Source organism: Lithobates pipiens, unplaced genomic scaffold, assembly GCF_037356315.1.
Source record: "Lithobates pipiens isolate NorthernLeopardFrog02 unplaced genomic scaffold, aLitPip1_a1.2 Scaffold_13, whole genome shotgun sequence".
Taxonomy (NCBI): domain Eukaryota; kingdom Metazoa; phylum Chordata; class Amphibia; order Anura; family Ranidae; genus Lithobates; species Lithobates pipiens.
This window is the reverse complement of record NW_027507718.1, coordinates 30050351-30073793: the sequence shown is the minus strand read 5'-3', so window position 1 is coordinate 30073793 and position 23443 is coordinate 30050351.

Below are 23443 nucleotides of genomic sequence, written 5' to 3'. Positions count from 1 at the left end.
GTAAAAGAAAAGAAAACTGAGGTGTACCGGAAAGGAAGGGGACCAGCCCCCCCTTTAGTATTTCTAGTGTTCGGTCGGGTACAGCGCCCAGATGGGGGCCACCCCTATTGTCGGAGGTATTCCCCATTGGGTCCCTGTGTGGGGGTTGGACAATATCGATCGGAAGGAAAATAGAATGTGATTGAACGAAGAATCTACTTCGCGCCACCGCCATCCATGGCCCTGATGTATATACTCATCAGATGACAGGGAGGTATTGCGTCACCATACATGTTATAACTCAATTTGTGAATCTGGTGAGAGATATGTAAACACTGGTACCAGGGTATCACGCTGGATACATATGCGTCCAGGTAGACTGCAACTCATGGTCTATTCAGACCAGTAATAGTCTATGGTATCACCTGTGGTTCTAGAGAGCCATAGGTCGGCAGACATCTACTCTAAGAATGATATTATCTCGATATTGTAGAGGAAAAGGAATATAAGTGTCATTGAGTATATAACAAAAAACTCTGTATTCAACAAAACCTTGGGAAGCTGTAAACTGAAAGCAAGAACTGTAAAAAACAGATGATAATCAAACCAGTAAAGTAAACTTCCTAAACCTGTTTGTGAGTCTCATCATGCATAGCACTTCCATTTTCATGCTGGAGATAATTTGCTGGGTTTCTCTGTATGTCATATATCCCATTTTCACCCCATAGTCTAGCAAATAGCCATGTGACCCCTGAGGATGACTGAAGGGGTATTCTCATGAGAATACAGGCCTGGATAGATTAGGCATAGTGTGTCCCTAGGGACATGCTATACATGCCCTTGTTCCCCACTTCAGTCATGAAGACTTGAAAAGGAAAGTATGGTCAAATCTAGGTATCTACTACAGTTTGAGAGTATGGGCCCATAACGAGCCTTGTGCAGCAGTTGACAAGCATGTCAGAGGTCCACCATACCTCTACTGCTGATAGGATCTTTGTTGACGTGTGGGTGTGATCATTGTGTCCTCATGTATCCGCTAGTGGGTGAAATGAGTACTACACATGAGCCAGGAGGGGGTGCAGGAAGGCCCAAGTTGGTGCAAAGGTCTCTACATTATGGGCGGTAGAGGCTTAAGTCCTCTTATCGGTATGAGCTTTGGGTTCTAAAGGATCCACATATTTAATGAGGAGTGTAGGAAAATGTGGTTGAGCAAAGTCAAACACAGTAAAGTCTAAGGGTTGGGGTCTTCCAGCACTCCCTCGGTGCATCCCCACCTCCCAATCATATTGATATGTATAGATGCAGATAGTAAACCGTAGGCAAGGTAGGTAAGTATCTAATGCGACGGCACTTAAAACCTAATAGAAACCTGGTCCCATCTCTCTAAATAGCGTCTATTTTATGTCGAATGGGGTATATTAAACTTATCCTTTATACCCCCTGCTGGAGATCGTGGGTCCTTGACTGCAACTGTACAATAGGAAAGACTTTGGTCACTGCTCCCCAAACAGCCACCCTGTCAAACCTTACACTTTGTCTTGTAAAATGCTCAGCAGCGGGGAGGTAGTTAGAGTCACAGAAGTGGGGATCTTCAGATTTGGGGTCTAAACCAGGTATACGTACCCAATAGTTTGGGTCTAGGAACTCTATCATGTATACCTAGGGCTCCTGGTATCTCTACAGCATGTTAGTAGGGAGGATGCAGAGAAAAGAGAGGAAAGAGACAGCGAGAAGTTGGAGATTAGAAAATGAGTAAGGGAAGAGGCAGAAGGGGGAATGGTCTTGGACTTAGCTGACGCAGAGGATCAATATCGTGGGGAGCGCCCCCGAGGGGGACCGGTGTCCCGTCTCGCTCTCCTGGATCTCGGTGAGTCGGTAGGTGTCAGAGAGTTGCCCGTATCGGACGTGTCACTGGGCGCGATGCGGGGCGTCGGTGTGTGCTGGTGCGCGCTGGCGATGCTGGGCGAGCGGGTGTGCGTCCGCGTGCACGCGCGGCTGCGCGTGCGCGCATGGGTGCGCGTGCGCGCGCGTCGGTGCGCGTTGGCGCCAATCACCCTACTTAAGTGTTCCCCCGTGGTGTGCTCGGTGCTGTCCGATCTGCAGCTTCCTGTGCCCTGTTACCTGTGACTTTGCTTGTGTTCCTGAACTCCTGTTTACCCGGCTCGTCCCTTGGATTTTCCTGTCTGCTGCCTGCCTTTGACCTCGGCCTGTCTTTGACCTTGCATCTGCCTGCTCCTTTGTACCACGCTGCCCGCCTGTTGCCAACCCTGCTTGTGACCCGGACTCGAACTTGCTTATCCCTTTTCTGCACTACCTGCCTGCTGTCATCTGTGCCTGTGGCTGGACCTGCTCACCACCTTCTGCTTGCATCTGCTCCTGCATCCAGCTGTGAGAGTCTGTCTACCTGTCTGAACCCTGTCGTCGGATCCCTCCGTCAGCAACTAACCCGCCAGGCTCTCATACCCGTCTGCGCTCCCGTGCCTCCTGTCCATCCTATCAGGGGCCGTGAACCAGACCCGTAAGGGAGACCTTCCCCTGCTATTTCGGGCTCACCTGTCAGGTACGTGGGTCTGACAGTATCGGACAGCCATGTCTGAGCCCGAGCAGGGAGCCTCCCCCATGGAGGAATTGTGCAGACACCTGGCGGGTCTCACTCAAGCCGTGAAGAGTCTGCAAGAAGGCTACACCAGACTGGAAGGCCAAATCCAGGTACTGTCATCTCCTGCACACCAACCAGGAGCTTCCGCTGCCGGACTAGCACCCTCCGTTGTAATGCTGCCTCCCGAACCCAGGGTACCTACTCCAGAGAGATTCTCTGGTGACCGCGGTAGGTTCCGGTCCTTCCGCAATGCTTGCGAGCTTTACTTCGCTTTACAACCTTGCACCTTCTCCCTGGAAGCGACTAAAGTGGGCTTCGTGATTTCTCTTCTGTCTGGTGAACCCCAGTCCTGGGCCCATCGTCTTCTAGAGCAGAAGTCGCCCTCTCTTGACAGTCTGGATACCTTTTTCGCCACAATGTCCCAGCTCTATGAGGATCCCCAGCTGAGAGCAACTGCGGAGGCTGCCTCACATGTCCTACAGCAGGGGCGCAGGGCGGTTGAGGACTATGTGGTGGACTTTAGACGTTGGAGTTCTGATACAGAATGGAATGACGCCGCCCTGCGCTACCAGTTCCGCATGGGTTTGTCTGACTCACTCAAGGACGAACTGGCACGGGTTGGTGTCCCTCAGTCGCTGGAAGAGCTCATCAACCTCTCCATCCAAATCGATCAACGCCTTAGGGAACGTCGTTCTGAGAGGTCCTCCAGCCAGTTTCGGCCTACGTGGGTCCTCCCCAAGGTTCCTAGTGCTTCCAGCTTTTCTCGGCCGACCACCCTAGCTCCTCCGGCTCCGGGACCTGAACCCCCTGAACCCATGCAGCTGGGTCTCATCCGTCCTTCCCTCACTCTGGAGGAACGGCAACGTCGAAGAGCCAGTAACCTGTGTATGTACTGTGGGGAACCAGGTCACTACAGGAGATCTTGTCCTAACAAGACACGTAAGTCTCTTCCGATTCCTTTCAAGCATGCTCCTAATCTGCCTAAGTCTACTTCTCACCTTGCTCTCTCTGTTGTTCTGCAGCTTCCCGACAAGGATATCCCAGTTCCAGTCATAATTGATTCCGGAGCCTGTAGTTGTTTTATTGACCAGACATTTGCTGCCAATCACCGCATTCCCCTCCGACCGAAGTCCCAGAGCCTGGCGGTGCACCTTGCCGATGGCTCCATCCTAAGTTCTGGTCCTGTCACCCAGGAAACCATCCCCTTGCTGGCCACCATGGGTCCTAACCAACGTGAACTCCTTTGCTTGGACGCCATCTCTTCCCCTCTTTTTCCCATTATCTTGGGAATGCCCTGGCTACAAGCCCACAACCCCAACATCGACTGGGCCTCAGGGAGGGTCGAGTTTCTTTCCGGCTACTGCCAACAGCACTGCTTTCTTGAAGTCCCTTCCACGTCCACTAAGCTTCTCAGTCTGGACTCTGATCCTGAGTCACCTCAAGCAATTCCTGAGCCCCATCGGGATTTTGCGGATGTGTTTAGAAAGAAAGGAGCAGAAACCTTACCCCCGCACAGATCTTACGACTGCCCGATAGAGCTTCTACCCGGAACTGAGGTCCCATTTGGAAGGATTTTTCCGTTAACTGAGCAAGAGCTGGAAACTCTGAAGGGCTATTTGGATGAAAACCTCAAGAAAGGCTTCATTCGCCCATCTACTTCCCCAGCTGGGGCCGGCATCTTTTTCGTTGAAAAAAAAGACCACTCTCTTCGACCTTGTATTGATTATTATTGATTATTATTGATTATTTGGTCTGTGTAATGCACCCGCCACTTTCCAACACTTTATAAACGACGTCTTCCGTGACCTGTTAGATTTATATGTTATCGTTTACTTGGATGACATCCTAATCTTCTCTTCCTCAGTCTCTGACCATCGCAGACACGTCCAAAATGTGTTGACCCGCCTTAGGCATTATAGACTTTACGCCAAGTTGGAAAAGTGCGAATTTGAGCTCCAAAGCATACAGTTCCTTGGCCTGGTTATCTCTGTTGATGGTATCAAGATGGATCCTCGGAAAGTGTCCGCTATTCTGGATTGGCCCGCTCCTACCGATAAAAAGGGTGTCCAGCATTTTATTGGCTTTGCCAATTTTTATCGGAAGTTCATTAGGGGCTTCTCAGCTATAATCGCCCCCATCACTGAATTAACCAAGCAAGGAAACCATTTCTGTTGGTCCCCTAAGGCCCAAGTTGCTTTCCAGAAACTGAAGGAACTTTTTACTTCTGCTTCTATCCTAAAGCACCCGGATCCTGCCCTGCCTTTTGTCCTTGAGGTGGACGCTTCGGAAATCGCGGTAGGGGCTGTACTCTCCCAGCGACAAGGTTCCAAGGCCCTTCTCTTCCCTGTGGCCTTTTACTCTCGCAAGCTTTCCGCAGCGGAGAGAAATTACGATGTGGGAGACCGGGAACTACTGGCTATAAAGGCAGCTTTGGAGGAGTGGCGTTACTTACTGGAGGGTGCTGCACATCCAATCCTGGTCTATACCGACCATAAGAATCTGGAGTATCTGAGAACGGCTAAGAGATTGAAACCACGGCAGGCGAGGTGGGCATTGTTCTTCTCCAGATTCCACTTCCACATCCCGTACAGACCCGGCTCCAAGAACATCAAGCCAGATGCCCTCTCCCGCATGTTTCATAACTCCCAGGATACCTTGCTTCCAGATACCATCCTCCCTGCTGGAAATTTTTTGCTTCTTCAGGGGGACATCCTGTGTCGGATTAGCCAAGCTTCTGTGGGGTGGTCCCCGCCGGTTGAGAATGTTGTGAGGTCACAAGATGGCATGTTCCGGTACAGGGACAAAATCCTAGTCCCGGATGATGTGAGGATGGCTGTTCTGGAGCTCTGCCACGACCACAAACTTTCCGGCCACTTTAGCACTTTGAAGACGGCGGACTTGGTACAGCGTGCATTCTGGTGGCCGCAGCTAAGTAGTGATTGCAGGAAGTACGTAGAGTCCTGCACCACCTGTGCCCGGAACAAGACTAGCCGGACAAGATCCTGGGGTCTACTAAGACCCTTGCCAGTTCCAGAAAGACCTTGGAAGATGATTTCAAGGGATTTCATCGTGGAGTTGCCCCTGGTGGAAGGTTTCTCTACCATCTTTGTGGTGGTCTACAGACTGTCTAAGACGGCCCATTTTCTGCCCATGAAAGGCACACCTTCAGCCTTGGAAACTGCAAAGGTGTTCATTAAAGAAGTGGTGAGTTTGCATGGAGTTCCCTCAAGCATTGTATCCTACCGGGGTGTCCAATTTACCTCCAAGTTTTGGAAGGCTCTGTGCAGTTCCCTTGAGATTGAGTTAGCATTTTTCTTCTGCCTATCATCCCCAGACGAATGGGCAGACGGAGAGGACTAATCAGACCTTGGAACAATACCTCCGCTGTTTTTCTGCCTTCTCACAAGACGACTGGGTCTCTCTTCTGCCTCTAGCCGAATTTGCCTATAATAACTCATTGCATTCTGCTATCAAACAGACGCTTTTCTTCGCAAATTATGGTTTCCATCCATCCTTCTTGCCCGGTTCGGTTCCTGAGTGTGCCATTCCTGCAGTTTCAGAGACAATTGACTTTTTCATGACCAACAACAAATTGCTACAAGAGGCTATGGCCAAGACCCAGGATTATAACAAGAGGATGTTTGATAGAAAGAAGCGAGGAGAACTCATCCTTGTACCAGGCAATCAGGTCTGGCTTTCTACGGCTAATCTGAAGATGGCTTGTCCCTCAAGGAAGCTGGGTCCTAAGTTTTTGGGTCCCTTTGCAGTCAGAAGGAAAATTAACGATGTTACATATGAGTTGGACTTACCCAGTTCCCTAAAGATTCATCCAGTCTTCCATGTATCTTTGTTAAAACCTGTTACTCCTAATCCTTTCACTGGCCGGAACTCGGGCCCACCTAAACCCGTAATCGTTAATAATGAAGAGGAATTCGAAGTTGAAGCGATATTGGACTGTAGAAGGAGGGGTAACCAAATCCAGTATTTAATCAAATGGAAGGGGTACGGTCTGGAAGATAACTCCTGGGAACCGGAAAGCAATTTACATGCGGAGAAACTGCTCAGTGCTTTTAAAAGTGCCCACTTGGATAGATTGGCCCGGATGGGCATCCGGAGGCTGCCCTTGAGGGGGGGGGGGCACTGTCAGAGAGTTGCCCGAAGTGGACGTGTCACTGGGCGCGCTGCGGGGCGTCGGTGTGTGCTGGTGCGCGCTGGCGCTGCTGGGTGCGCGGCTGCGCGTGCGCGCGCGGGTGCGCGTTCGCGTGCGTGCAAGCGTCGGTGCGCGTGCGCGCACGTCGGTGCGCATTGGCGCCAAACGCCCTACTTAAGTGTTCCCCCGTGGTGTGCTCGGTGCTGTCCGATCTGCAGCTTCCTGTGCCCTGTTACCTGTGACTTTGCTTGTGTTCCTGAACTCCTGTTTACCCGGCTCGTCCCTTGGATTTTCCTGTCTGCTGCCTGCCTTTGACCTCGGCCTGTCTTTGACCTTGCATCTGCCTGCTCCTTTGTACCACGCTGCCCGCCTGTTGCCAACCCTGCTTGTGACCCGGACTCGAACTTGCTTATCCCTTTTCTGCACTACCTGCCTGCTGTCATCTGTGCCTGTGGCTGGACCTGCTCACCACCTTCTGCTTGCATCTGCTCCTGCATCCAGCTGTGAGAGTCTGTCTACCTGTCTGAACCCTGCTGTCGGATCCCTCCTTCAGCAACTAACCCGCCAGGCTCTCGTACCCGTCTGCGCTCCCGTGCCTCCTGTCCATCCTATCAGGGGCCGTGAACCAGACCCGTAAGGGAGACCTTCCCCTGCTATTTCGGGCTCACCTGTCAGGTACGTGGGTCTGACAGTAGGGCTACCATCCGTGTAGGATTCCCTGCGAGATGCGTAGTGAATGTTGCCCAAAGGGGATCTACGCCTGCGATGTCTGGTGTTTTGGGCTTCCATCGGTTCTTCCTGAGGTCTTCTCCTTCCCGGTTGCATTCGGCTCCTGAACCCTGCATACCACGCAGGGATGTCCATGACTGGGATATCCATTGCCTCACAAAAGAGCGGGAGCTCCTCCGGAACCCTTAGTAATGCACTACGGCCACGATAGGTAGCAGATAGACCGAAAGGGAACTTCCACCTGTACGGAATGCCTTTAGCACGTAGCTTATCCAACAGTGGCCGTAGATCCCTTCTGTGTTGAAGAGTGATTCCTGACAGGTCTTGGTAAATGTGGATTGATGCGCCCTCATGTTCTAGCTGTATCCTGTTCCGTGCCTTTCATAGGATTTCCTCCTTCAGCTTATAATCCACGAGGCAACACACAACATCCCGTGGGGGGTCAGAATCTCTCCCTTTGGGCCACAAAGCTCTGTGAATTCTCTCCATAGCCACAGTAGACTGCGCTGGTTTATCTAATAGGTTGTTGAAAAGGCCTGTCACTGTCGCCTCTAACTGCTCTGCTTCCACAGATTCTGGCAGGCCCCTCACCCTCAGATTATAGCGCCGTCCTCTATTGTCCAAATCCTCTAAATGGCGCTGGAGGTCCCTCATCTGCAAGGTGTGAGTGTCTATTGTGGAACCGATAGTGCGGATGGATGAGCTGTGTTGAGCGTTTGTTATTTCCACCTCATGAACCGGGTTTCTTTAATGTCTGCTGCCACAGCTCTGAGATCCATGAGGCTGGGATGCTGCTGCTGCTGCTGCGGACTTCCTTGCTCTCCAATGTCTGTCAGTTTGAGGTGGGGAGATCCGCTCAGCTGCGCTGTGTGAGAGGGCTGTGTAAGAGACTGGCGGGAAGTCGCCATGTTACCTCTCTGAGAGAGGAAGATGTCCGGGATAGTGTGGTTGTGGCTGCTTTGCTGCCATCGTGGAGAGCGGGAGCGGGATGCGGAGGACTGCCTGGATGCTGTGCCCATGATTTGAGGGTTGTAAGAGCGGTGGTAAGCCTCCGTTATCGCTGAGGGGATGGATGGCGGCGGGAGCTCAGATCTCAAGCGTCCATCTCCCTCCGAGGTCAGGCCACGACCCCTTGAATGGAATTTTCTAACTATTTTTTATTGATATGGACTTACTTCTAATGTTTATTATCATCTATTATTGTTACTGTCATTAACACTAATGGTTTATGGATTGTGATTTATCACTTAATATTAATATCAACTTTTTGTGGTATTTTCTTTAGTTTCATTAAGTGAGTAATTTTTCACCACTATTTTTGGGATGAATTTTCTTTATTTATGGTTTTATTAATATATTAATTATTGTTTTATTCATTTATTGGTTCACCAATACAGCAATTTGTATGGGGTAATTGCTTTAGTTTTCTTAATTGAGAACTTTTTCACCATCACTTATTATTATTTAAAAATATTTTTTCATTTGTAATTTAATTAGCGCTGCACTTTTTTCACAATATTGCTTTTGAGTTTTTGTATTAGACTTTTGGTGCTAGCTGTTTTTCTTTTAATATAGTCCAACCATTTTTCTAGCTCAGTGTTAACCTTTGTTTTTTTTTATAATATTGCTAAGCTTACCCTACCAAGACAATAATTTGAGTACGTAATAATCTTATGGTTAAAACTGTTTGATTACTTTTAGGAACATACTCAAATCACAAGAAAAGTTATTTTCCAATAGGTTATTGAGGCTCTATCAGGAAAGATGTCAAAATAATAAATAAAATGAAAAAACTGATAATAGTAGGCTTGCTTAATGCTACTGTTTGAAAACTCTCAGTTAAAGATCATCCCCATTTATTAGATTGCTTCCAGCACATAAAATATATTTACTTCTGCACTCTTTGGGACAGGAGATAGGGCAAGGTGTTAACACACACACACATATGCTGGGAACAGGTTTATTTTCTTGGGGCTCAATCCCCTTTCTGCAGGCTGAATTTCATGTAGATACCAACAGTTTAAATAGCAGAAATATAATAAGATACAGCTTAATTCACCATAGTATACATGACAATGGGAAGGAAACCACCACGCTATTCTTGCAATAGCTGCATGTTGGGGACATGTGGTGGCCCGCCCATAGGGGGCGCCCAGGCGCCGCCCCCCCTCCCCCTAGGTGTAAAAAAAAAAAGTAAGAAAAAAAAAAAAAACGGGCCCTTTAAGACATTTAAAAAAAAAAAAAAATGTCATTTAACAATTTAACATAGTGTACTGTGGCGCCGGTCACAGTGCACTATGAGAAGCGCCACGTCGATGCAATCGCAAGATTGCATCCATGGCGCTTCATTTGCGGGTTAAAAACCCGCCTTGCGGCGCACTGTAGAACGCCGACTAGCTTCCGCCCGTAAAATCACTGTGATTCTACGGGCGGGAGCATTGTCATTCTTAGACAGGCAGGTCACTTCCGGCTTTCGGCTGCTTCACGAAACCCGGAAGTGACGTCGGCAGCTCCGTTCCTCAGCCCGAGCGGAGCTGCAAGACAGTGAGGCAGGAGGTGAGTCACCGCATAAAGGCTTTCTAGTTTCTACTTTGTTGAGAATGTTCATGCATTTAGCTGAATGAATGGAAAAAAAGCTTTCACAGCCAGAAAGGTTTCCCCAGGCCAGGCGACTTTTGCCGTGGCCAATCAGAGAATGAGCTCTGAAGGGGGAACGCCACGCCAAATTTCTGAAAAAATATTTGACGTAGGTTCCCCCTCCGAGAGCATACCAGGCCCTTAGGTCTGGTATGGATTCCAAGGGGAACCCCCTACGCCGAAAAAACGGCGTGGGGGTCCCCCACAGATCCACACCAGACCCTTATCCGAGCACGCTACCCGGCCGGCCAGGAAAGGGGGCGGGGACGAGTGGGCGCCCCCCCTCCTGAGCCGTACCAGGCCGCGTGCCCTCAACATGGGGGGGTGCCTTGGGGGAGGGGGGGCGTGCGGCCCCCTCACCCCAAAGCACCTTGTCCCCATGTTGATGAGAACAAGGGCCTCTTCCCGACAACCCTGGCCGTTGGTTGTCGGGGTCTGCGGGCGGGGGGCTTATCGGAATCCGGGAGCCCCCTTTAATAATGGGGCCCCGGATACCGGCCCCCCACCCTATGTGAATGAGTATGGGGTACAATGTACCCCTACCCATTCACCTGTGAAAAAAAGTACAAAAAAAACACAACACAGGGTTAAAATATTTTATTGCACCGTCTTCGGGGGTCTTCTCGCTGGACTCCTCCGCTATCTTCTTGTAGCTCTTTTGCTAGCGGAGGAGCCCGGCTTTCTTCCTCGCCGCCGGCCTCTTCTTCCGACTTCGGGGGTCTTGTCCCCCTCTTCGGTTCTTCTGCCGGACCACCGCGCCTTCTTATAGCTCTTTTACAGGCGGTGGCCCGGTCTTCTGTCGCCGCCGCCGCCGCCTTCCGTTCTTCTTCTTCTCCAGGAGATGTTGGCCAGGGCGTGGCCAGACAGCGTACACCTTCAGCGTAGACGGCGAGGAAGCCGAGCGGGACTTTTAAACACACAGCAATACAAAACGTGTTGATTGAAATAAATTCATATTTTAAACATACTACACCATGGATAGTCCTCTTTCCTGTCATATGTAAACGAGGTACAATATACCCACGGAGGAACGAGGGACCCCCCCAGCACCACAACAGAGGCAGGCCAGGAAGCGACACAGTGGCTCATACTGTGAAGGCTGATCCACCCCGGATGGGGTCATACCTCTGGTGAGAGCAAAATTCATAAGTGGTCACCGGGCACTGGGAACAGAAATTGAAGTCACCCCCTCCACTCCTCCCTCATACATAGAAGATTTTTTCACCACTGGATTCTATTTATATTTATATTTCATATCTTTATCACTGCCTTTTTTTATCATCATATTTTTTCACTTTTTACTATTAATTTTTAGCAACATTTTTCACCTTTTTTTGTACTCAATTTCCATACATTTTTATAGTTTTTATATTTTTATATTTTTTCACCAGTTTTCACTTGTTTCACCATTCTTTCATTTTGCCAATTTATGGTTGGACACTTACTTCATGATTGGACATTTGTTCTGGTTTTGTGTATTTAAACAAAGACACCTGTTTTTGTCACAGTCACTAGCACTTTAGCATCTGCATGTAAAGGAATAGCATACTTGTTTATATATATATTTTTTGTATTTACTATTAAGATTGATTGATTAATATCATTTTAGAGTATTACACCCCTACTCTTTTACCTTTAATTTTTATTTTTTATTTTTACTAATTTTTAAATCTCTACTCTAAATTGTCTGCCAGCACGCTGGAAAATTTATACATTTTCTCCATTCTTTTTTATTTGGTTTGAATGGTATAGCGCCAAATCTATTTCCTTCCCTTATCAATACAATATTTTAACCCTGTGTTGTGTTTTTTTTGTACTTTTTTTCACAGGTGAATGGGTAGGGGTACATTGTACCCCATACTCATTCACATAGGGTGGGGGGCCGGTATCCGGGGCCCCATTATTAAAGGGGGCTCCCGGATTCCGATAAGCCCCCCGCCCGCAGACCCCGACAACCAACGGCCAGGGTTGTCGGGAAGAGGCCCTTGTCCTCATCAACATGGGGACAAGGTGCTTTGGGGTGGGGGGGCCGCATGCCCCCCCTCCCCCAAGGCACCCCCCCATGTTGAGGGCACGCGGCCTGGTACGGCTCAGGAGGGGGGCGCCCGCTTGTCCCCGCCCCCTTTCCTGGCCGGCCGGGTAGCGTGCTCGGATAAGGGTCTGGTATGGATCTGTGGGGGACCCCCACGCCGTTTTTTCGGTGTAGGGGGTTCCCCTTGGAATCAATACCAGACCTAAGGGCCTGGTATGCTCTCGGAGGGGGGAATCCACGCCAATTTTTTTTCAGATTACATAAGGGGCGTGGTTTATGAGAAGTGGGAGGGGCCAAAATGATGGATGGGGTCATGATGGGCGGGGTCTGGCACCCCCCTATCCAAAAACTTCACCAGCCGCCACTGTTGGGGACACTAGGGAAGTGTGCATAACTGTATTGTTGCCTCACTCACCCATAGTAGAAAGAAAATACATGCTTGTATAAAAGAGGTCTTAGCACAGGGAGTGGAGTAGATATGTAATTACTCATATGATGGTACAATGGAGATACATTTTCTGCCAGAACTGGTGAATGAGATTAATCCTTGATGACTTTCCCAATACAGTAAACAGAACAAAAAATTATTGATAAAACAGAGAAGAAAGGGTAAAGAAGGGGGATGAAAAGTATTCCTGCTGTTTTCAAAATTCAATTTTAATTCTCTTTTTTTTTCTTTTCTTTTTTTTAGAATTACTTGTATCATGCAAACAGCAGACAGATTGTAAAATATAGATCTGATGTGGTAGAGACATGGATTTCCACTTCCAGAATATTAATAAGTAAACAGAAAATAATGTGATTACGGTACTTATTCATACTGCTGTAGAAGGGGTTGGATAACATTATAAGATGGTGCTTTTAATCCACTAGAAATATTTACTTTTGAGTTTTGTTCTGATACGTAGGGTAAATATTCTCCTTCCCCTTTTTAGAGCAGTTTAGATTTATATAAGGTCTTTTGTGGCAGAAAATCATCTTGGCTGCCGTACAAATGTGATTTCTACTAACTTTAACGTTTAATGCATATATCTGTAACATAAAATTAAGCCTTTTGTGCTGGTGAAGCATTCTTTGATGGGAAGGGTCAGGTAATATATAGAGGTTTTTTATTGGGTTTGTTTATAATGCAGTGCAAGGAACAAGACATGTAAAGAGTACAAGAAACAAGATACCTACCAAGCACAAGGAACAAGAAATATACAAAGTGTAAAAATCCAAAGCAACTAATCACATTTCAATGTGCTTTACTCATAAATAACAAGGGATCATTTATGTATAGTTACTGTAGAAAACTACACTTCCTATAGTGTGTGAAGTGCATTTTCTAGAGGGAGATTGCCAGGAAGAAGGGAATGAGCTGCACTTTATTAGGATACAGCTTCTGCATCACTGTTGCATATTGGCAGCCTGATCGGGATCCAGATTACTGATTTTGGGGGTGCTGACAGCCAAAGCCACCTGGGTGCAGAGCAGAGAGTAGATTAAGCACTGTGTGTGACCAGATGATAAGCTGCAATATCACTGGGATTGGCAAGCTGCTGCTGTGGGGATTTACTATCTGCTACTAGAGTGCTGTAAACTAATTGCTGCCTGCAGGCATGACTGGGGCTATTCTTACTCTCACCAATGGTATAACTGGGCCCAACACTAGCTGGCGGAAAAGTTAGGACTAAAGATTGTCCCTTTACAGTTGCTACACAGAGATCTTCATCTATTGGTTATTCTAAAAGGTACCTCTTAGAGAACATTGCACCATATCCTAGCCATTCTCCTAGAGTGCATTCTAGACTAGTTATAGTATTATTATGACATTGCAGTTAATGCTTATATGCACTGTTTATTGCTGACTTTGCTGATCCATGACATAATCCCAGTCTAGTGGTACCTTGGCATATGACAGAATTTGATGCAATTTCACTGGTTTGACACTACAGGAGTAGGTGAATGGAATCTTAGTGATTTTTTTGTTTGACACAGGCAATAATGTGGCAAGGGCCTTAGGTTCAATTAAGGGCGTGTTACAGGGAGGGTTAATGTGGGGAAGGCCTAAGTGCTGGGAGGGTTGGACCACAAATAGCACCATTCATACCTATGACCATCTACCACTACCTGGAGCTGTGATCATAGCCAATAACCACTACCACTACCAGCCAAAATTCTGCATATTTAGCAAAATATATTTGAATATAGTTCCCCTTTTTATTTTATTACCTAGTCTATTGAGGGTGCTGTTACTGTAGTCCACAGTCCTATTAAGTTAACACACCTTCTATTACCCATGTCCTAGGATAAACCAGGAAACTCACAAATTATTAGATATGTGCGATTCATTTCATACGAATCTCAAATTCGTACGAATTTCCCTAAATTCGTACATTCGGGAGGATCCGAAGTACGAATTGCCATGCGTCCGAATTTTGTACAAAACATGAACTTTTGTTTACGAATCCCCAGGAGGAAGTCAGCACAGCACAGGGAAGGTGGGAGCCCCTCATCTAACGAAAATTCGTATTTCGGATAGGAAATTCTTCAACGGAATTTCGGATAAAAACCAAACTTCCATCAGCATCGACTGTCATATTGAGGTATATTTTTGCCTTTAAATTCATCGTAACGAACGTTTGTACAAGTTAACGAACCTAACGGCAATTCGTATTTCGTACAAATTTAAATTGAATTTCGGACACGAAATACGAAGTACGAATTCATTTTAATATGAAGCGTAATGGAATAGAACGAAACAAATTTATTGACGGCGCCCATGTCTACAAATTATTCATCTCTATCCATATGCTCATGTTTATACTAGGTGTTTAGCCCTTGTGCATAAGATCCTAGAGTTTTGGTGCAGGTGCAAGGCACAGATGCACCATTCACTTCAGCTGCTGGTAGCCTGTAAAACTTTATGAGAGCTTGAAAGCTGATGTGGCTTAATTAAGCTGCACAGTGCACTGACTGGAACATTTAGGACAGTATGCAACCAGGGCTAAGTGCCCAGAATGCAGACATTCTGCACATTATTTCCTGGGTGCATACTGGCCCAAATGCTAGCACCACTCGCTGTATTGCCCAGCCTTTTCCAGCCTAAGCAGCTTTTAGTCTTCAATGGAGTTTTACAAAGCTGTCAGCAGGGTGGCTGGACAATATGCCATTTGTCTTCCACTCACACCAAAATGCCAGGATCTCATGTACAGGGGCTAAATGCACAGTGTGCATGAGGCCAAACAGGTAACATCTATGTAAAGCACCCAAACCATCTTAACTGGCTTGTTTCAAGAACCACAGAGCTATTGGTACAAGGAAACCAGAAAGTCCACCACAGGACATTACTATAAAGTTTATATTTTACTGCACAAAGGAGACCCACCTATAGGTGGCCTAAGATAAACTAAATCTCTACTTTCAGGACCATTGCTACCAACTCTTTACAGGCCTGGCTCCAATTATTATACAGGAGCATAAACAGCTGAAGCCATACACTGCTGTCCTCTTGGTGCACCAGATCAAATACAAGTGGGGTTTCCCATTTCAAATGATCTTTACGTACCAAGGCCAAAGCTGGAATCTCTAGGCTTGCTCCGCGCCATAGATGACAACCATAGTTCAGCCAAGTCCTCCATGTCTCACTCTGCTTCCAACCATCTGGGTCCTTCCTGGGAGAAGGTGTCTTCCCACAAGCCTGACCTTACCCCATCCACATCAGGAACTTCACACTCTGACCTCCACATTATGTGGGTGGGGGTGGGTTTCTAGGTTGGACTTCACCTGTCGATCACCTGAACCTCTTTTTTACAGGATGGGCTTCTGAGTGTTCTGCATTGCCCTTCCATGACTGTGGCCTTCCAGATTTTGGCATGGGGGTCTACTGTTGATGGTACCATGGTGTATTTTCCATCTGAATGTCTGCCTGGTTGCTTAAAACTTAAATTGCCATTTCCATGGTCAGTCTAGCTCGCCAACCTCCGGTCACATGGATTGGTCATGTTACTCCCTGAGGAGTGCTTCTAGTTTTTGGTTTATTGGGCACAAGACCCCTCACCAGTACTTAGCCTGGGCATTCTCCCAGAAGTGCCAAACCAATCCTTTAAACAGTTTAGGAATTTATTTAGTATATAAGTATAAAACAACACTAAAAACTTGTGTGAAAAATGTTGGAGCACTTGCAAAGTGCTAGAGCAGGTGGGAGCTTCCACGTGCAGTGTCACAGGAGCACAGGAGGACCACTGAAAAGTCTCTATTGAGGGATCCATGAGCGCCGTGTGTTAGCCACAGCTGGAGCCTCATGGAGATGTCAGCTGTGTTTCTCTGGGTGGGAGCTTCTCCACTAATTATAGATTACTAAAATATTGAAAGATTCAATTTGCCTGTTCAGAGAACCATTCTCTTTCACCAATAAGTAGATTGCCTGCAGGAGACCAGAATTTCCTACACGTCCACATCTTTTTATCCTTCTCCACATTTTCCCAAGACAAACACAGGGGAAGTTTTGATTGCCTTTCCTTCTAACATTCCTTCTACCTTCTCCGGTAGTCTAGAAAATGCTGACGCCACTGCTTTAGGACAAGCTTTTCAATCAGGAGGTATCAGTAGTCACCTACTATGCTCCTCACAGATTTTAATCTAGGTTTTTCTCTCATCTCTTGAAAGTTGTTACTCATCACTGTAACGGCACCCTTTTCCTCATGGGAGACTCTAATATTACCTTAAAGGGGTTGTAAAGTCTCAAGGTTTTTTATCTTAATGCTTTAAGGTGAAAAACCTTCTGTGCTGGAGCTGCCCCCTGAGCCCCCCTTTTTCTTACCTGAATGTGTCTGTTCCAGTGACGAGCATGAGCCCAGCAGCCACAGCTACTGTCTCCATCCTCATTGGATAGATTGATTGATAGATTGTCAATCACATCCAGTGACATGGGAACGGGGGTGGGGCCAAGTCCTGCTTTTTGTGTCCCCCCCAGGGAAAGCGGCTCTCTGTGGGGGCACCTGATGAAGAGGAGGAGCCAGGCGCGCCCCCGGGGCACCCCAGAAGAGGAGATGCCATAGGCCTCTACAGCATCGAGGGGGGAATTTCATGGCGTCATTAGCCTCCTTGATGAGGACCAGTGCTTCCTCCTCTGTTTTAGTCCCCTTCCTGGGCCTTTTGTATGGAAGGCAGAGGGGGGGCACCTGAGACTGGGTGTTACTGGGCCTTGCCACCTCCTGGCTGAAAGAAATACAATACATTAGCAAACATTAAATACATAGAATGTGATGTTAAAGGAGAAAACGTACCCTCATATATTCCTTCTGCAGGACCTGTATGATGGCAGAACAGGTCTCTGGGATAATGATTCCCAGAGCCTGGGGGGAGATGCCTGTCGCCAAGTACCGCAACATGGCAACTAGCCTCTGCTCCAGAGTGATGGCTTGCCGCATGCAGGTATCCTGCCTAAAGGGTCAGCAAAGCCAACAGACGGTGAAAAATGGGGTCCGTCATCCAGAGATAATTCCTGAAATCAACAGGATTAGTCTCACGGATCTCACACAGCAAATGCATATGAGAGAATTGGTCACGCTGGAGCAACCAATTCTTGGTCCATGAACTCCTCCCCACCCTGTTCATGGACCGGGCTTGTGTCAAAGTAAGAACCCCCACACTAAGCCCACGAACTCTACAATGAATACATACACACAATATGGCTTCAATATGGTCGGCTGGTCAGAACAGACAACAGAAAGCACTGATAAACAGCAAGGCCTGAAAGAACAAAATGCAAATCAGCAACGAGCAGACAATAAGCACTGAAAATCAAAGCGTACTATACCAAGATATAGGCCCGCGATGACAAACAAATGGGAACTGACTACACACACTGATAGGCAGATACGCACCGACAAGCACAAACTGTAGAGCAGGAACGTTCTGAAGCACAAGTCTGAAAAGCGCGAATCGCCTTTAACCAAACTTCTACTAACACGCGATAAACACGAGATCAGCAGAAGGAGCCCAAAGGGTGCCGTACGTGGTGCTGAACTGCCCTTTTCTAGTCCCATCGTACGTGGTGGACATCACCGCATTCTTGGCGGTCGGAATTTGGTGTGACCGTGTGTGGGCAAGACACCTTGAGTGGAATTCCGTTGGAATTCCTTCGGGAAAACCATCAGGACGCGGACTGTTTATCTACTCTGCAACCTGCCAGTTACCAGCTCACCGCTGCTGGACTACAGGACACCTCCTTGTGCTGTATCCCGCTGCCATCTGCATCCTGCTACTGGACTACAGGACTCATCCCCGTTGTCCGCTGTATTCTGCCTGCAGTCTGCACTCCGCCACTGGGCTACAAGACACCTCCCTGCTGTCGTTGTTTCCGGCTGGTGCTGCCTGCCGCATCCTGCTGTCATCTGCATCCTGCTGTTGGACTACAGGACACCTCCCTACCACCAACGGTTTCCTGCCTTCTACACCAGCCACCCAGTAAGGTGCTTGTACTCCTTTGTACTCCTGAGCCCCTGTCATCTCTACCAGGGCCTCCTGAGTCAGAGGTTTACGAGAGGCCGCTCCCTGCACTCCGGGCTCTGCCTTAAGGTACGTGACAACTGCATTTTCCCTCTCTATTCTGGATCGGTCATGTCAATGCATTTAAAATGTCCATTCTTCCAAAACCCCTTTACTATTTCCGAATTCTACCAATCCAATCCCTTCCTTTTTCCCAGGTCTTTTACAGAAATTGATATTTAGGCCTCTAAACATCTGAGGATTCCCTGCTCCACCCCCTATACACAACGACTACAAGGGAATCTGGATGTTCCTAATATCACCAAATATTACTAGACAGCATATATCTCACAGCTCACTTTGCTATACCCCACCTCAGATACTACCCTTTGTGTATTTTTAGAACTCCTGAATTATAACTCCATTCCTATCTTGGCCTTCCTGTAGCTCTCTCACAAATCTTGTCCTCCCTACTTGAGCCCCTGACATGGCATAGTTTGAATCTTTGGGTCTCCATCCGTATGTGTCCATTCCATCCCCTCTTACTAATCTGCTACAACCCATTGTTTCCTCTGGGTTGGGAACATGCACACAGGTTTACATGGTGGACAACCCACAGGTTTCCACGTTCCCACACATTTGCCCCCTGGGCTTCTCTCCAGGAGCATCATCATGCCTCTGCCCCAGAACACTACTGGTACCTCCAAATTCTACACTGGATTCAGTCTTTGCGCAAACTCTTAGATTTTCCATTCAAGAAAACTGTTTATGGATATGGCTACCTCCATTCTCCTGGATCACCAAGACTTATTTATATTCTATATGATTCTCTTTATTCTCTTTGTCATATGTCTCATAATGGGGCTGAGTTTCGATCGCCCCCATGGAGCTAGAGAACTTGAGCACAGTCTAGTCAACTGTACTGAAGTGTTGTATAACTGTGATTAAGCGCTAGACACAGTGCGAAGTGGATCAACTTTTACTGTACTCTGCACTGTCTGTGATGTCTTTTGCATTAAGAATCGATAAAAGTGAAGTGTTCCAGTGATTTCCGGATTTCTTTTGATTGTATATCTGCAGGTGAGCTGTGCTAGCACCTTCACCTAAACCCTTGCTATGCTGTGAATGGATGGCTAATGTGCTCACCTGGAGCGGGTACCGAAGTGTTAATTTAACAACATATTCTGAAATGCACTATATAAAATTCTATTCAGGTTGTATTGTGTCCCAGCCCAGATTGCTCAGGCCAGTGCTACTTATTAAAACAGGTGTTCGGAGGCTGCGGCCAATGTGGAGATGTTCTCCACATGTGGTGTACTTACCCAAAATTGACCTTCTGGTCCAGAATGTTTTGGTTACTCCAAATTTATTTCACTTGAGGGACCCTAAGAATGCAAAACTGGCCCTCCTCCATCATGCTATTCCAGACTTCTTCTCACACCAGCAGAATCTCACCATATTTCTATTAATAACTTCCAAACAATCAACATTCAGGGCTTGAAAGAAACTCACTGTACACTTTCTTTTATTACAGGTACTTATATACTGTAGCGCTGTCAATTTACAGAGAGCTTTACGCACATATTGTTCATTCACATCAGTCCCTGCCCTCAAGGAACTTACAATCTAAATCTAAGGTGCCTAACTCACATTCATACATAAACACAGTGGTGTATTTTGGTTTTATGCTGCCCTAGGCAAAACTAAAATCGGGTGCCCCAACATCTAAAGTTGCCCCAACCTGGCTGCGGAATACCGTTCTTGTCTCAGGGTCTAATGAGGAAGCTGCAGCCATTCACAGTGAACAACTGCGGCTTCATCATCCGATTGAGACATGATTCGTCCATGTGCTACATATGTGGTCAATGGGGCAGAGGATGGGATTAGCGGGATATAGGACGGGGTCAGCAGGGCAGAGGATGAGGCAGCACTGGTGGGCACTGATGAGGAGGCATTGATGAAGCTGCACTGATATGCAGCACTGATATGTGGCATTGATGTGCACTAATTTACAGCACTGATAAGGTCACTGATGGGCAGTACTGATGAGGAGTCACTGATTGGCAGCACTAATGTGCACTGATTCGCAGCACTGATTGGTACTGATTAATGAAGCTGCACTGATATGCGGCACTGGTTGGCACCGATAGGTGGTACTGATGGGCACTAATAGGCAGCACAGATAGGCAGCACTGATGGGCACTGATAGGTGGCACTGATGGGTACTTATAGGTGGTACTGATGAGGAGGCACTGATTGACAGCACAGATGGTCACTGTTGGGACAGCACTGATAATCAGGACAATGGTTATCAGTGCTCTGATTATCAGTGTAGATGTTTCCTTTCACACTGGCTGGTTACCTGCTCTTTCCTCTCTTCACACTGTGATAGCATGAGGAAAGGAATGGCAATAACCAGCAAGTGTGTTTTCATCATGATCAGCTGTGATTGCACACAGCTTATTATGTGGTAAAAAGCCAATGTGATTGGCTCTTTACCCCAATCTGTGATCCGAAGGACACAGCAATAACAGAGCTCGCCAGGTGCCTGCCACAGAAGATGCACAGGGGGCACAGTTCTGGGAGAACGTCAATAGACACCCTCCCAGAACTGAACAGCCACGCTGTAGTCATTATTTGGCTATAGCGAGGTCACCTAGGGAAGCCGCCCCCCTAAAAAATTCCAGCCAAGGCAAAGTCCTTGTTTGCCTTGCAGTAAATACACCCCTACAAACACATACTAGGGCTAATTTAGACAGGAAACCAATTAACAAACCAGTATGTATTTGGAGTGTGGAAGACACAGAGAGAAAACACAAGCTCCATGCAGGTAGCACCATGGCTGGGATTCAAACCAATGATCCAAGTGTTGCTAACCACTTAGCCACAATGCTGCCCACAAGGATTACATTAACACATTACTGGTTAATAAAAAAAATTACCAACACACTCAAGGACACCAAATCTAAATTCCTTAAAGTGTGGGAGCCATGCCTTGATTACAGTTTACCCTAAATTCTTCAAGGCTAACCTATTTTTAATAAAGTGTGGTACCGCTGTGGGGTTTATACCTCTCTCCCCCCTTTTGGTTCCTTACATTTCATTCTTTCTTGTTCACCTTTCTCCTTTACCTCCTCCTCCCTAGTACGTTTCTATGCACATTTCCTCACTTTTCTGTTCAGATGCACTTATCAAGACATCTCTCCTGAGAACTGGCTTCTGTTAATATCTTGATTATTTCTTGATCATACCTTTATATGAAGACAATTTTCTCTGACTTTATAGTCCTTGTATGGGCATGCTGTCTTCTGTTACCTTTTTTTTTTTTTTCTTTTAATCCAATAAAAGACATAAAAAGAAGAATAAATTCTAGCACCAGACAAAAAATATTTTTGTTGGATTAGAATTGTCTGGCTTTCGGAAGCCTTACACAAAACTTTACAGTCAACACTATGACAGCATGATATGCTTTGCTACATATAGTGTATATAGAAAGAAAAAATAACGAATTTTGTAATATTTAGCATACAATAATAGTATAAACAAATGATAACATTATGCCCACGTTATTCATTCACTTAAATGAGACAAGTTTCAGGGCTGGCTACCTAAATGATGTGTATAGTTAGAATTTCTGGCACACAAGTTAGGCCAATGCCAAAAGGTGGTACTGGTGTATGGGTGGGCAGCCAGCATCTTGTATGGGATTTGCAACCACCATTTAAATACTTCTTTCAATGTAAGAGTAAATTGGCCACACACACCCTGATACCATGAACACTGATCTTGCTGTGGCCGAATGAGGCACACTTCTTTACTGCTAATGCAAAGCTGTTAAAGCTGCAAAGGAGGAAAATATATTGTTAAAGGGGTATGGGTTAGGATATGGCATGTGTTAATTGGTGGTGGTGTTAATTGGTGGGGCTTCAAGCTTTTGATGCCTATAACCTACTAGGATGCAAGCCGACTCTGTGAAAAGGGGACCTCCTGCACAGTAGGATTTTACGATATGCAATTTACTGTGCAACATTTCACCATGAATATAAAAGTAACAAACACAATAAAATAACTTAAAAGATGGAAGCAAAGTAGAAGCAAAGGGTTGTCTTCAAATGTAAAATGTAAAAAAGATACAAAATTGAAGTCAGCAAGAGTAAAATGTAATATCAGTTGCCTTTGCTGCTGTCATTAGTGTAATATAATCTAATACCAACTTTAGGAAATAATTGTACACTGTACATTAACCTGCTGTGCATACACTCAGCAGTAGGCAGAATTGTCCATGGTAACGCACCTCAGGTAGCTATGAAAAATCTTTAATTATTAAGATGAAATATCCTAATTGTAGAATATTCTATATAAAACAGAACAAAAGGTATATCATCCTGAATTCAGTCATAGAAGGCAGGAAATTATACTCACGATGCCAGCAAATGTTATTAATCATTAGTTCCTTACGCCTTTTTTTTGTTAGATATGATTAGAAATTATCTTGCATTTATACAGTCATGCAAAATACCTTTTGCAGGCTTTTAGTACTTTAGTAAGATCCAAATTACTGCAACACTCATAGAAATGATATGTCTATTGAATTTGTGCTGAAATTCAACTTACACTTGTCTTGACCCCACTAAGGCACACCGATCATGTGAATAGATTAGATAAGTCTTTTTCCCATAAAACACCACTTTGAGTACCTGACACATAATTGCACTTATAATTAAAAATGAACTATTTTCTGCCTGCATGAAACCTGTATGAAAATGTGGAGCATCATTGTTAAAGCTGATATAAAAAGCCCAATCAAATATAGCTCTCTATTTATCAACTGCTTGCTGCTCAC